This window comes from Aquarana catesbeiana, linkage group LG02 (assembly GCF_042186555.1).
Source record: "Aquarana catesbeiana isolate 2022-GZ linkage group LG02, ASM4218655v1, whole genome shotgun sequence".
NCBI lineage: Eukaryota > Metazoa > Chordata > Amphibia > Anura > Ranidae > Aquarana > Aquarana catesbeiana.
In genome coordinates, this window is record NC_133325.1 from 137237312 (window position 1) to 137251598 (window position 14287).

Genomic DNA, 14287 nt, shown 5'->3' on the forward strand with positions numbered 1-14287 from the left:
ATAGTATGCGACCGGTCTAAACTACGTGGCAGGTTCACCAATGCCAGGAGCCTGGCAGACAAGATGTCATGAAGATCCTGCCAGTATTAGGCGCTCCAGTTCCCATGGGTCGTGGCCGTGGGTGCCGTTGCGCGTGTGTGCGTACCCCTGTTGGCGCCAGATGGGTTATTTGAACCTGTCTGTTGCAGACGGTCCCCGCTGTCTGCTCTACAGTGTTGTGTGCCTAAAACCTGATCTGTGACTGTTACCTGTGTTTAGACCCGGCTTACCTGTGACCATCCTGTTATCCACCTGCATCCAACCTCAGCCTGTTTGTGACTACTCTTCTTCCTGCCTCCCTGTACCTTTGCCGCCAGCCAGATATCCGACCCAGCCTGTTTGACTATCCCTGTGCTGACCCTGTCTGCTGAGCTGATCCAGTCTGCTGTACTGATCCTGTCTGCTGAGCTGATCCAGTCTGCCGTGCTGACCCTGTCTGCTGAGCTGATCCAGTCTGCTGCACTGATCCCGTCTGCTGAGCTGATCCAGTCTGCTGTGCTGACCCTGTCTGCTGAGCTGATCCAGTCTGCTGCACTGATCCTGTCTGCTGAGCTGATCCAGTCTGCTGCACTGATCCGGTCGGCTGAGCTGATCCAGTTTGTTGATCCTGCCAGGCACCTGTGCCACTCCTTACTCCTGTGTCTTCTGTTACCTTACCAGGGGACCGAGAGTGTGAGCCATAAGGGAGGCCTTCCTCTGCAATTCGGGCACAAACCATCAGGTACGTGACACAAGATGGATGAACTAGAGATACTGTTGTACGAGGAGGATTTGGATTTTGTGGACATTTCAGAGACTTGGTTCAACAGCTCTCATGATTGGCTGGCAACCATTCAAGGGTATACCCTTTATCGCAGGGATAGAGAGGGTAAAAAAGGGGGAGGGGTATGCCTGTATATCAAGAATAATAAGTGAATGTGAGAGATGACATCACTAAGGGAGCTAGGGAGGAGGGGGAAACCTTATTGGTAGAGCTCCAAAGGGATGAAGCTAAGGGGAAAATAATACTGGGAGTATGCTATAGGCCCCCTAACCTGAGGGAGGAGGGGGAGACAGATCTCCTATCACAATTTGGATTAGCAGCAAGGATGGGAAGTGTTATCATAATGGGGGATTTTAATTATCCAGACATAGACTGGGTGGAGGGAACCACGCATTCGTCTAAGGCTCGCCAGTTCCTAAATGTCTTGCAGGACAATTTCATGGGTCAGATGGTAGACGCACCAACTAGAAATAAAGTGTTACTGGATCTACTGATTACCAACAATACAGACCTGATCACGGATGTGGAAATATGGGGCAATTTAGGAAACAGCGATCACAGGTCAATTGGCTTCAGTATAAATCACACAAATAGGAAACATAAGGGGAATACAAAGACACTGAATTTCAAAAGAGCCAACTTCCCTAAACTGCTAACCTTGCTAGAACGTAGAATTGGGATAAAATCTTAGGAACAAAGAACACAGAGGAGAGATGGGTTTGCTTTAAGAGCATATGAAATAAGGGCATTAGCCAATGCATCCCATTGGGTAATATATTTAAAAAAGCGAACAAAAGTCCTGGATGGCTTAAAGAGAATGTAAAAATGCATATAAAAGCAAAGGAGAAGGCCTTCAAAAAATATAAGGTTGAGGGATCATCATCAGCATTCAGACTTTATAAAGAATGCAACTAGAAATGTAAGGGTGTAATTAGGGTGGCTAAGATAGAACACGAAAGACACATAGCGGAGGAGAGCAAAAAAAAAATCCCAAGAAATTCGTTAAGTATGTAAACAGTAAAAAAGGGCCATATTGGCCCCATAAACAATGAGGAAGGACATCTGGTTACAGAGGATAGGGAGATGGGCGAAGTTATTGAATTTATTCTTCTCCTCAGTCTTCACTAGGGAAATCGGGGGGCTTCAGTAACCAAAACTGCAGTGTTTATCCTCATGACACATCACAGAAAGCACCTCCATGGTTAACAGAGGACAGAATTAAAATTAGACTTGGGAAACTTAACATTAATAAATCACCGGGACCAGATGGCTTGCACCTGAGGGTACTTAGGGAACTCAGTCAAGTAATTGTCAGACCATTGTTCCTAATTTTTACTGACAGTCTACTGACTGGAATGATACCAGCTGATTGGAGAAAAGCCAATGTAGCACCAATATTTAAAAAGGGCTCAGAATACATCCCTGGGAATTACAGACCAGTTAGCCTAACATCAATAGTATTCAAGCTCTTGGAGGGGATGATAAGGCACTATATACAAGATTTTAGTAATGAGAACGGTATCATTAGCAGTAGGGATGAGCTTCGAGTTCGAGTCGAACATATGTTCGACTCGAACATCGCATGTTTGACCGTTCGTCAAATTTCGAACGTTATGGGCAGTTCGCGCCAAATTCGAGTGGTGTGTAACGGCTCATAATTCACTGCGGCATCGCAGTTCATTGCTGGCTGATGATTGGCCAAGCATGCACTATGACCCACATGCTTGGCCAATCACAGCGCTGTCTGTACAGAGAGCCGTAATTGGCCAAAGCCAGGGTGGCTTTGGCCAATTATGGCTCAGGGGGTTTAGTACACGCCCCACACTATATAAGGCCGCCTGCGTGGAGGCCTTGTGTAGTGTGTTGCGGCGGCGGCAGAGAGATAGACAGAGAGACAGTGTTTTTGATTTAAGTTAGAGTAGGCAGGCGAGTCAGTTAGCTGCACTTACAGTGTATTGTGTGTATATATATATGCATCCTAGGTGTTGTATATATATATATATATATATATATATATATATATATATATACACTGTATTCAGTTTAGCTAGATCCGTTCCTGTTATTCTCTTCCTACTGACAGGCAGGCAGGTGTTTTTACAGTATTTACAGCTACCTGAAGAAAATAGCTGGTGTTCTTCTGATCCTATTAGTCCTATTAGCTACAGTATTTACAGTTAGTTTAGTGCGTACTCTGCACAGTGTGCACCTAAAGCTACCTGAAGAAAATTGGTGTTGTTCTTCTGATCCTATTAGTCTTATAAGCTACAGTATTTACAGTTAGCGTAGTGTGTCCTCTACACAGTGTGCACCTAAAGCTACCTGAAAAAAATTGGTGGTGTTCTTCTGATCCTATTAGTACCGCAGGCAGCTGCAGTATTTACAGTTAGTGTAGTGCGTCCTCTGCACAGTGTGCACCTAAAGCTACCTGAAGAAAATTTGTGGTGTTCTTCTGATCCTATTAGTACCACAGGCAGTTGCAGTATTTACAGTTAGTGTAGTGCATCCTGTGCACAGTGTGCTCCTAAAGCTACCTGAAGAAAATTGGTGGTGTTCTTCTGATCCTATTAGTACCATAGGCAGCTGCAGTATTTACAGTTAGTGTAGTGCATCCTCTGCACAGTGTGCACCTAAAGCTACCTGAAGAAAATTGGTGGTGTTCTTCTAATCCTGTTAGTACCGCAGGCAGCTGCAATATTTACAGTTAGTGTAGTGCGTCTTCTGCACAGTGTGCACTTAAAGCTACCTGAAGAAAATTGGTGGTGTTCTTCTGATCCTATTAGTACCGCAGGCAGCTGCAGTATTTACAGTTAGTGTAGTGCGTCCTCTGCACAGTGTGCACCTAAAGCTACCTGAAGAAAATTGGTGGTGTTCTTCTGATCCTATTACTCCTATAAGCTACAGTATTTACAGTTAGCGTAGTGCGTCCTCTACACAGTGTGCACCTAAAGCTACCTGAAGAAAATTGGTGGTGTTCTTCTGATCCTAGGAAGCTGCAGTATTTACAGTTAGTGTAGTGCATCCTCTGCACAGTGTGCACCTAAAGCTACCTGAAAAAAATTGGTGGTGTTCTTCTGATCCTATTAGTACCACAGGCAGCTGCAGTATTTACAGTTAGTGTAGTGCGTCCTCTGCACAGTGTGCACCTAAAGCTACCTGAAGAAAATTGGTGGTGTTCTTCTGATCCTATTAGTACCACAGGCAGTTGCAGTATTTACAGTTAGTGTAGTGCATCCTGTGCACAGTGTGCTCCTAAAGCTACCTGAAGAAAATTGGTGGTGTTCTTCTGATCCTATTAGTACCATAGGCAGCTTCAGTATTTACAGTTAGTGTAGTGCGTCCTCTGCACAGTGTGCACCTAAAGCTACCTGAAGAAAATTGGTGGTGTTCTTCTGATCCTGTTAGTACTGCAGGCAGCTGCAATATTTACAGTTAGTGTAGTGCATCCTCTGCACAGTGTGCACCTAAAGCTACCTGAAGAAAATTGGTGGTGTTCTTCTGATCCTATTAGTACCGCAGGCAGCTGCAGTATTTACAGTTAGTGTAGTGCGTCCTCTGCACAGTGTGCACCTAAAGCTACCTGAAGAAAATTGGTGGTGTTCTTCTGATCCTATTAGTACTGCAGGCAGCTGCAGTATTTACAGTTAGTGTAGTGCATCCTCTGCACAGTGTGCACCTAAAGCTACCTGAAGAAAATTGGTGGTGTTCTTCTAATCCTGTTAGTACCGCAGGCAGCTGCAATATTTACAGTTAGTGTAGTGCGTCTTCTGCACAGTGTGCACTTAAAGCTATTTATTGGTGGTGTTCTTCTGATCCTATTAGTACCATAGGCAGCTGCAGTATTTACAGTTAGTGTAGTGCATCCTCTGCACAGTGTGCACCTAAAGCTACCTGAAGAAAATTGGTGGTGTTCTTCTAATCCTGTTAGTACCGCAGGCAGCTGCAATATTTACAGTTAGTGTAGTGCGTCTTCTGCACAGTGTGCACTTAAAGCTACCTGAAGAAAATTGGTGGTGTTCTTCTGATCCTATTAGTACCGCAGGCAGCTGCAGTATTTACAGTTAGTGTAGTGCGTCCTCTGCACAGTGTGCACCTAAAGCTACCTGAAGAAAATTGGTGGTGTTCTTCTGATCCTATTACTCCTATAAGCTACAGTATTTACAGTTAGCGTAGTGCGTCCTCTACACAGTGTGCACCTAAAGCTACCTGAAGAAAATTGGTGGTGTTCTTCTGATCCTAGGAAGCTGCAGTATTTACAGTTAGTGTAGTGCATCCTCTGCACAGTGTGCACCTAAAGCTACCTGAAAAAAATTGGTGGTGTTCTTCTGATCCTATTAGTACCGCAGGCAGCTGCAGTATTTACAGTTAGTGTAGTGCGTCCTCTGCACAGTGTGCACCTAAAGCTACCTGAAGAAAATTGGTGGTGTTCTTCTGATCCTATTAGTACCACAGGCAGTTGCAGTATTTACAGTTAGTGTAGTGCATCCTGTGCACAGTGTGCTCCTAAAGCTACCTGAAGAAAATTGGTGGTGTTCTTCTGATCCTATTAGTACCATAGAGAGCTTCAGTATTTACAGTTAGTGTAGTGCGTCCTCTGCACAGTGTGCACCTAAAGCTACCTGAAGAAAATTGGTGGTGTTCTTCTGATCCTGTTAGTACCGCAGGCAGCTGCAATATTTACAGTTAGTGTAGTGCATCCTCTGCACAGTGTGCACCTAAAGCTACCTGAAGAAAATTGGTGGTGTTCTTCTGATCCTATTAGTACCGCAGGCAGCTGCAGTATTTACAGTTAGTGTAGTGCGTCCTCTGCACAGTGTGCACCTAAAGCTACCTGAAGAAAATTGGTGGTGTTCTTCTGATCCTATTAGTACCGCAGGCAGCTGTAGTATTTACAGTTAGTGTAGTGCGTCCTCTGCACAGTGTGCACCTAAAGCTACCCGAAGACAATTGCTGTTGTTCTGATCCTATTAATACCACAGGCAGGCAGCTGCAGTATTTACAGTTAGTGTAGTGCATCCTCTGCACTGTGTGCACCTAAAGCTACCTAAAGATAATTGCTGTTGTTCTGATCCTATTAGTACCACAGGCAAGCAGCTGCAGTATTTTCAGTTAGAGTACTGCATACTCTGCACAGTGTGCACCTAAAGCTCCCTGAAAACAATTGCTGTTGTTCTGATACTATTAATACCACAGGCAGGCAGCTACAGTATTTACAGTTAGTGTACTGTGTCCTCTGCACAGTGTGCACCTAAAGATACCTGAAGAAAATTGGTGGTGTTCTTCTGATCCTATTAGTACCACAGGCAGGCAGCTACAGTATTTACAGTTAGTGTACTATGTCCTCTGCACAGTGTGCACCTAAAGCTACCTGAAGACAATTGCTGGTGTTCTCATACTAATAATACTACAGACAGGCAGTTGATTCTGCTAGCTGCAGTAGCAGTATATATATACATCCCAGCTTTGTGCAGCTACATCTCACTGCAGGCCATTAGTATGTCTGGAGACCAACAAGGAGAGGCAGACAGTCACAAGCCAATAAAAGAGGGCAAGCAGGCTCTGTGTCTAGAGGCAACAGTGCTGGCCGTGGAGACGGTGCATCCTCATCAGCATGTGGCCTTTTTTTCGACAGCTGCCCGTGTTGAGCCGCAACATACGGAAGACTTGGTAGAGTGGATGACCAAGCCATCCTCATCCTCTTCATCCTCTCTCACCCAGGTTTAGGGTACTTTGTCTGGCAAAGCAGCTGCCAAAACGGCCTCTTCCCTCAATGGCATCAGTCACTCCTTCCCTAGCCCCACCATGTCTTCCTGAGGAGTCTCCCGAACTGTTTGACCACAGTGTTGGGTACATACTCCAGGAGGATGCCCAGCGTTTTGAAGGCTCCGATTATGGTACCCAGCTGGGAAAAGGCAGTAATGTGAGCCCAGAGAAAGGGAGTGCCCAAGAAGGACAGCAATCTGGCAGTCATGTCCCCCCATCTGCAGCATACTGCCAGCTTTGCTCCAGTGATGATGAGGGAGGGGATGATGAGGTCACTGACTCCACGTGGGTGCCTGATAGGAGAGAGGAGGAGGAGGAGGAGGCGGCACATCTGCAAAGAGGCAGGATGCCCTCCAGAAGGCCAGTTTAATGGCAGCACACCGACTGCATCATACCACAGAGCTCCGCATGTGCAGGGCGCTGCTGTCTCTGCGCGTTATTCCACAAGTTCTTTGGTGTGGGCTTTTTTGAGACGAGTGCATCAGATCCCACTGCTGCTATTTGCAACATATGTGTCAAGCGTATTTCGCATGGCCAAATCATCACCCGCTTGGGCACCACATGCTTGACCAGACATATGTTGACCTGCCATGCAGTTCGTTGGCAAGCGTACCTAAAAGACCCACACCAAAGAACAAAGCGGACCTCTCCTTGCTCCTCATCAGCTGGGATCTCCAACCCCAATATACCTTCAGTCTTCTCTGAAACCTGCACTGAGAGGAATGAAGGTGTAGAATTAGGTGTGTCACAGCCAAGTACTTGCGGGCAATCTGCTATCGGCACACCGATGTCAGATTGTACCAGGCAAATTTCCCTGCCCCAGCTGCTGCACCGCCGAAAGAAGTTTGCTCCTAGCCATCCACATGCCCAGTGGTTGAATGCTAGCTTGGCTAAATTGGCTACATTGCTAGCACTTCAACTGCTGCCTTTTCAGTTGGTAGACTCTGAGTTTGTGGAATGTGCGGTTCCTCAGTGGCAGGTTCTCAAACGCCACTTTTTCTCACGGAAGGCGATTCCGGCTCTCTACTGGCATGTGGAAGGCAATGTCTTGGCCTCGCTGGACAGGGCGATCAGCGGTAAGGTGCATATTACCGCTGACTCATGGTCCAGCAGGCATGGCCAGGGACCTTACCTATCTTTCACCGTGCACTGGGTGATTCTTCTGGCAGCTGGGAAGGATGTAGGACAGGGTGCAGTAGTGTTGGTGGTTGTTCTGCCACCATGCCTCCAAAATTCTACTAGTGGTGATTCTGCCACACCACTCTCCTCCACCCCCTCCTCTTCTTCTTCCTCCATGGCCTCTTCCTGTGCTGATTTGTCCTCGGAACCAGCAATGCTCCATAGGCGTTCAAGGGGCTACGCAAGCATGCAGGCAAAAAGATGCCATGTGGTGTTTAAGCTGGTGTGCTTGGGGGACAGGAGGCACACTGGGGTAGAGATTCTGTCAGCTCTGCAGGGGCAGGTTCAGAGGTGGTTGACGCCACACCAGCTTAAGCCAGGTATGGTGGTTTGCGACAATGGCACCAACCTCCTCTCCGCTCTCCGACAGGGACAACTGACCCATGTGCCCTGTTTGGCTCATGTCCTTAACTTGGTGGTGCAGCGGTTCTTGGGCAGGTACCCGGGCTTACAGGATGTCCTAAGGCAGGCCAGGAAAGTCTGTGTGCATTTCCGCCAGTCATATAATGCCAGTGCTCGGCTGGCTGACCTCCAAAAGGAATTTAACCTAACCAAGAACCGCCTAATCTGTGACATGCCCACCAGGTGGAACTCAACGTTGGCCATGCTGCAGCGGCTGCACACGCAGCAGAGGGCCATCAATTAGTACCTATGCCACTATGGCACCAAGGACAGGGTCAGGGGACCTTGTTTTTTTTTCCCACGCCAGTGGGCTATCATCAGGGATGCATGCACTGTTCTGTCACCATTTGAGGAGGCCATGAGGTTGGTGAGCAGTGACAGTGCATGCATCAGTGACACTGTCCCTCTTGTCCACCTGTTGGAGCACATGCTGCGTGGAATAATGGACAGGGCACTTGAGGCAGAACGGAGGGGGAAGAGGAGGACTTCCTTATCTCTCAAGGCCCCCTTTATCCAGACAGTGTTCCTGCGTGCCTGCCAATCACACAGGAAGAGGATGAGGAGGAGGAGGAAGAGGATTGTGTCAGCATGGAGGTGGAGCCTGGCACTCAGCATCAGCAGCAGTCTTCAAGGGATCATTTACAGTCTGAAAAAACCCATGGACTTGTACGTGGCTGGGAGGAGGTGGCTGCGGATCATGTCGTCCTTAGTGACCCAGAGGACTCTGGACCGAATGCCTCAGCAAACCTACGCTGCATGGCCTCCCTGATCCTGCAAAGCCTGCGGCAGGATCCTCATATTCATGGTATAAAGGGGAGGGATGATTACTGGCTGCCAACCCTCCTTGATCCACGTTAAAAGGGTAAGATTCCGGACCTTATCTTGCCGTTGCAGAGGGAGCAGAGGATGAAACATCTTCGGGAGGCCTTGCAGAAAGGTTTGTGCAACGCATTTCCAGAGCCTGGGAGGTTACAATTTCCTGGTCCTCCTGGACAATGTGTTGCTGAGGCTTCGGTCAGTCACAGAAGGAGCGGTGGAGAAGGTGGCCGCCTGACCAATCAATTTTTTAGTCCGCAGCCCCAAGGCCTAATCGGTTCGAGCAACCATCGCCAGCGTCTGATTCACATGGTGCAGGATTACCTAGGGGCAAGATCAGACTGGGACACCTTTCCCACCGAAAATCCTCTTTGTTACTTGGTCTTGAGGATGGATCACTGGCCAGAGCTTGTACAGTATGCAATTGAGCTACTGGCCTGTCCTGCATCCAGCGTTCTTTCAGAACGCACATTCAGTGCTGTTGGAGGCTTTGTAACCGATCACAGGGTGCGCCTGTCCACTGAATCGGTCGATCGGCTGACCTTCATAAAAATGAATCAGTCTTGGATCACCAGCTACCAAGCACCTGATGCTGATGTAACCGATTGATTTTTTTTTAATGTGAGATCCCTTTAAGACTGCCTATGCTGATGCTGAGTGACTATCCTGTTATGCTGAGTCACAATCCTCTTCCTCCTCAATTTTCATGCTGATAGCTTGTTGGTTCTGGGCACTGCCACCAGTGGCCAAGGCTAAATTTTTCTGCCCCTGTTTAACAGGGGCGTGTAATTACAATTTTTGATGCAATACTTTGCAGCAGGGCTCATTTCTGTGCTCCAACTAGAGTATCTGTGAGGGGTTGCAGTGTTACGGTGGACCGGAGGTGTGCAGACAAAAATTCACTCTTACCCACCCCTCAGGCTCAGATTAGATCTCCACGTCCTAGTCCAGTGTGCAGCGTCAAATGTTACAAGTGATTGCCATACAGCCACGCCCCGACATGTTTCGTCATATCGACTTAATCATGGGGTTGGCTGTACGGCACGGGAATCACACCTCTTATACCCTACCATTGAATCACTGGCAGAAGTAAGTCAATGGCGCATGCGCTCACCTTGTGTCCCCGTGCTCACAATGCCCCAATCTTTGAATGGATCCACAGCAATTGATAGGACATTATTATACAAATCTACCGCAAGCATGTCAAGATTACGCTAATATAGTTAATGTTGCCAGCATTTCAATATAAAGCTCAAACCTGCATCATATTTTTCAAATATTCATGCCGATTCCTATGTGGTCACCTGCACATTATCAGAGACCACAGTAGGGAAATCCATCATGATACATTAGATCAAAAAGGATTTAATAGAGTGTATATCATGTTTAAAAATTTAAAATACATAAAAAGTTAAAAACACCAAAATTAAGAAAAAGATGAATATTAGACGAATGGCTGATATTAAAGTGGTGTTCCACACACAAAAAAAAAATGCATGAATGTGCCTTAAAAAAAAAATTAAAAAAAATGTGGAAATTTTTTTTAAACTCACCTTTAAATGCCTGTTGCTAGGGGGTTCCTCGTAGTCTGCCTCCTTCAGTGCCTGGGCTGGTGACATCACTTCCCCTCCGCGCAGCTCTGCTCCCTCCCTCTTGTCAATCATCTGGGACACATTACAGGTCCCAGATGACTGAGCGGCCAATCACGGTGCGTGGCGCGGCTCGCGCATGCACAGTGGGTGCCCGGCTGTGAAACCACAGCTGGGCACCCACAGTTGCAATGCCCGTGCCGCCGAACGGAGGGGGAGACGAGTGGGGCTTCTATCCCCCGCATCGCTGGACCGTGGGACAGGTAATTGTCCGATTATTAAAAGTCAGCAGCTGCAGTATTTGTAGTTGCTGACTTTTAATTTAAAAAAAAAAAAGGGAACTCCTCTTTAAGCATATTAGATTAACTACCATGATTATAGAGACCCAATAACGGTAGCACATAAACACGAGATGTAAAATGGAATGACAGATTATACCCGTAGACATGCACTGGGAGGTTGTTATAGTAAGTCACCCCATTTTCCTCATTTATATCCATAATACATATCCATAATACACTACTAGTTCCACATCTCAAACAATAAGTCGTAAGATGTTAAGAACTATATTACATAAAATCAGATGTGCAAAATCTCTTTAGAAAAAGATCTACATGTCACATATAGGAGTTAACCATTTAACTAGCTGACCCCTCCATTTTTTTGGGTTAAAAATGATTGATGAAGCAGTTGAGGTCTATCTCAATGTTTAAGCCTCTGGGAGAAAGACATTTTAACAGGAAGATCCATCGAGTTTCTCTCTGGGATAAATCCAGTACCCTATTCAAGCCCCTACAAGCAGGGAACACGCAGTCTATCCCACAGAACTGTAGTAAAGTGGGGTCTTGGTCATGTTTCTCTTTAAAGTGTAGGGAGACACTATGATATTTGAAGCCTTTTCTTATATTTGCTAAATGCTCCGCGATCCGTACCTTCAAGAGTCTTTTTGTTCTCCCCATAGAATAAACCACAGGGGCACCATAATAGGTATACAACATGTGAGGAATTGCATGTGATAAACGTATTTATCTCAAATACTTCCTGATCATTGTTCGTGATCCTGGTCATACCTCTATTGCTTACTCTAACAGTTCTGCAACATATGCACTTCCTACATGAAAAAAAAACTTTTAAATCAAATTTAATGGTTTGCTGGCCAGGTGGATCCAAGATTTTCCTTACCACCTGGTCACCAAAGTTAGGTCCCCTTCTATATATAAATTTTGGTTGGTCCGCTAAGACCCCTCCCAAATGCTCGACATAGAATATGCCAGTGTTTCTTGTAAATGGTTTCAATTTCCTTATATTGGTAATGGAAATTTGAAATGAATCCCCATGAATGTTGGTCCCCAGATATTTGATTTTCTTCTTTTTTCTTAAAGCATTGTTCCCTAGGTACATCCGCTACCTCCTGAATAATTTAATTTATAATATTTTCCCTATAAACCTTTTGGACAAATTTCTCTTTAAGGATATTACCTTGTTTATAATAATCCTCTTGTTTAGTACAATTTCATTGTACCCTGAGCATTTGTCCCTTAGGGATGTTTTTTATCCAAGCAGGGTGGTGCCCACTTCTGATGTACCAAACACATATCTGTCTTCCCATTCAGCCATAAACAAGTTGGCTAGGCTGGGAGCGAATTTGGCTCCCATAGCCACGCCAACCTGCTGGAAAAGAATTGGCCATTGTACCAGAAGTTGTTATGCGACATACAATAGTCCAATACTTATCCTAAAAAGCATTTCTGCATGTGTGGGATATCATCCCTTCTACTGATTGCCCAATTTAATGCTAATGATGATAAGCTCATAAGAGCATATCTTAAAGACACATCAGATCTGTTACAATTATTGGAGGAAGTCAAATTAAACCCCACTTCCAACTCCTACTTGGTTACTGCTGATGCATGCTCGTTGTATACAATTATACAACATGAGGATGCATCATTAGCATTAAATTGGGCAATCAGTAGAAGGAATGATATCCAAAACATGCAGAAATGCTTTTAAGGACAAGTATTGGACTATTGTATGTCGCATAACTACTTCTGGTACAATAGCCAATTCTTTTTGCAGCAGGTTGGCGTGGCTATGGGAGCCAAATTCGCTCCCAGCCTATCCAACTTGTTTATGGCTGAATGGGAAGACAGATATGTGTTTAGTACACCGAGACCCCAATTAAAATTCTATCGCAGATTCATAGATGACCTCCTGTTTATTTGGGAGGGCTCGGAGGAATCTGTGGTAGAATTTTTGGGATGTTTAAATAATAACACTAACAATATAGTTTTGAATTATCAGATCAGTGACAGAACTGTTAATTTCTTGGATGTAACCATTGAGAAAAAACTGAATAAATTGAGTACTACAGTCTAATTCAAACCGACTAGTCGGAACAGTTATTTATCCATCAGAAGTGGGCACCGCCCTGCTTGGATAAAAAACATCCCTAAGGGACAAATGCTCAGGGTACGATGAAATTGTACTAAACAAGAGGATTATTTTAAACAAGCTAATATCTTTAAAGAGAAATTTGTCCAAAAGGGTTATAGGGAAAATATCATAAATGAAATTATCCAGGAGGTAGCGGATGTACCTAGGGAACAATGCTTTAAGAAGAAAGAAGAAAATCAAATATCTGGGGACCAACATTCATGGGGATTCATTTCAAATTTCCATTACCAATATAAGGAAATTGAAACCATTTACAAGAAATGCTGACCAACCAAAATTTATATATAGAAGGGCACCTAACTTTGGTGACCAGTTGGTAAGGAAAATCTTGGATCCACCTGGCCAGCAAACCATTAAAATTGATTTAAAAGTTTTTTTTTCATGTAGGAAGTGCATATGTTGCAGAACTGTTAGAGTAAGCAATAGAGGTATGACCAGGATCACGAACAATGATCAGGAAGTATTTGAGATAAATGAGTTTATCACATGCAATTCCTCACATGTTGTATACCTATTATGGTGCCCCTATGTTTTATTCTATGTGGGGAGAACAAAAAGACTCTTGAAGGTACGGATCGAGGAGCATTTAGCAAATATAAGAAAATGCTTCAAATATCATAGTGTCTCCCTACACTTTAAAGAGAAACATGACCAAGACCCCACTTTACTACAGTTCTGCAGGATAGACTGCGTGTTCCCTGCTTGTAGGGGCTTGAATAGGGTACGGGATTTATCCCAGAGAGAAACTCGATGGATCTTCCTGTTAAAATGTCTTTCTCCCAGAGGCTTAAAATTGAGGTAGACCTCAACTGCTTCATCAATAACTTTTAACCCAAAAAAATGGAGGGGTCAGCTAGTTAAAGGGTTAACTCTTATATGTGACATGTAGATCTTTTTTTAAAGAGATTTTGCACATCTGATTTTATGTAATATAGTTCTTAACATCTTACAACTTATTGTTTGAGATGTGGAACTAGTAGTGTATTATGGATATAAATGAGGAAAATGGGGTGACTTACTATAACAACCTACCAGTGGATGTTTATGGGTATAATCTGTCATCCCATTTTACATCTCGTGTTTATGTGCTATCATTATTGGGTCTCTATAATCATGGTAGTTAATCTAATATGCTTAATATCAGCCATTCGTCTAATTTTCATCTTTTTCTTAATTTTGGTGTTTTTAACTTTTTATGTATTTTTAATTTTTAACCATGATATCCACCCTATTAAATCCTTTTTGATCTAATGTATCATGATGAATTTCCCTACTGTGG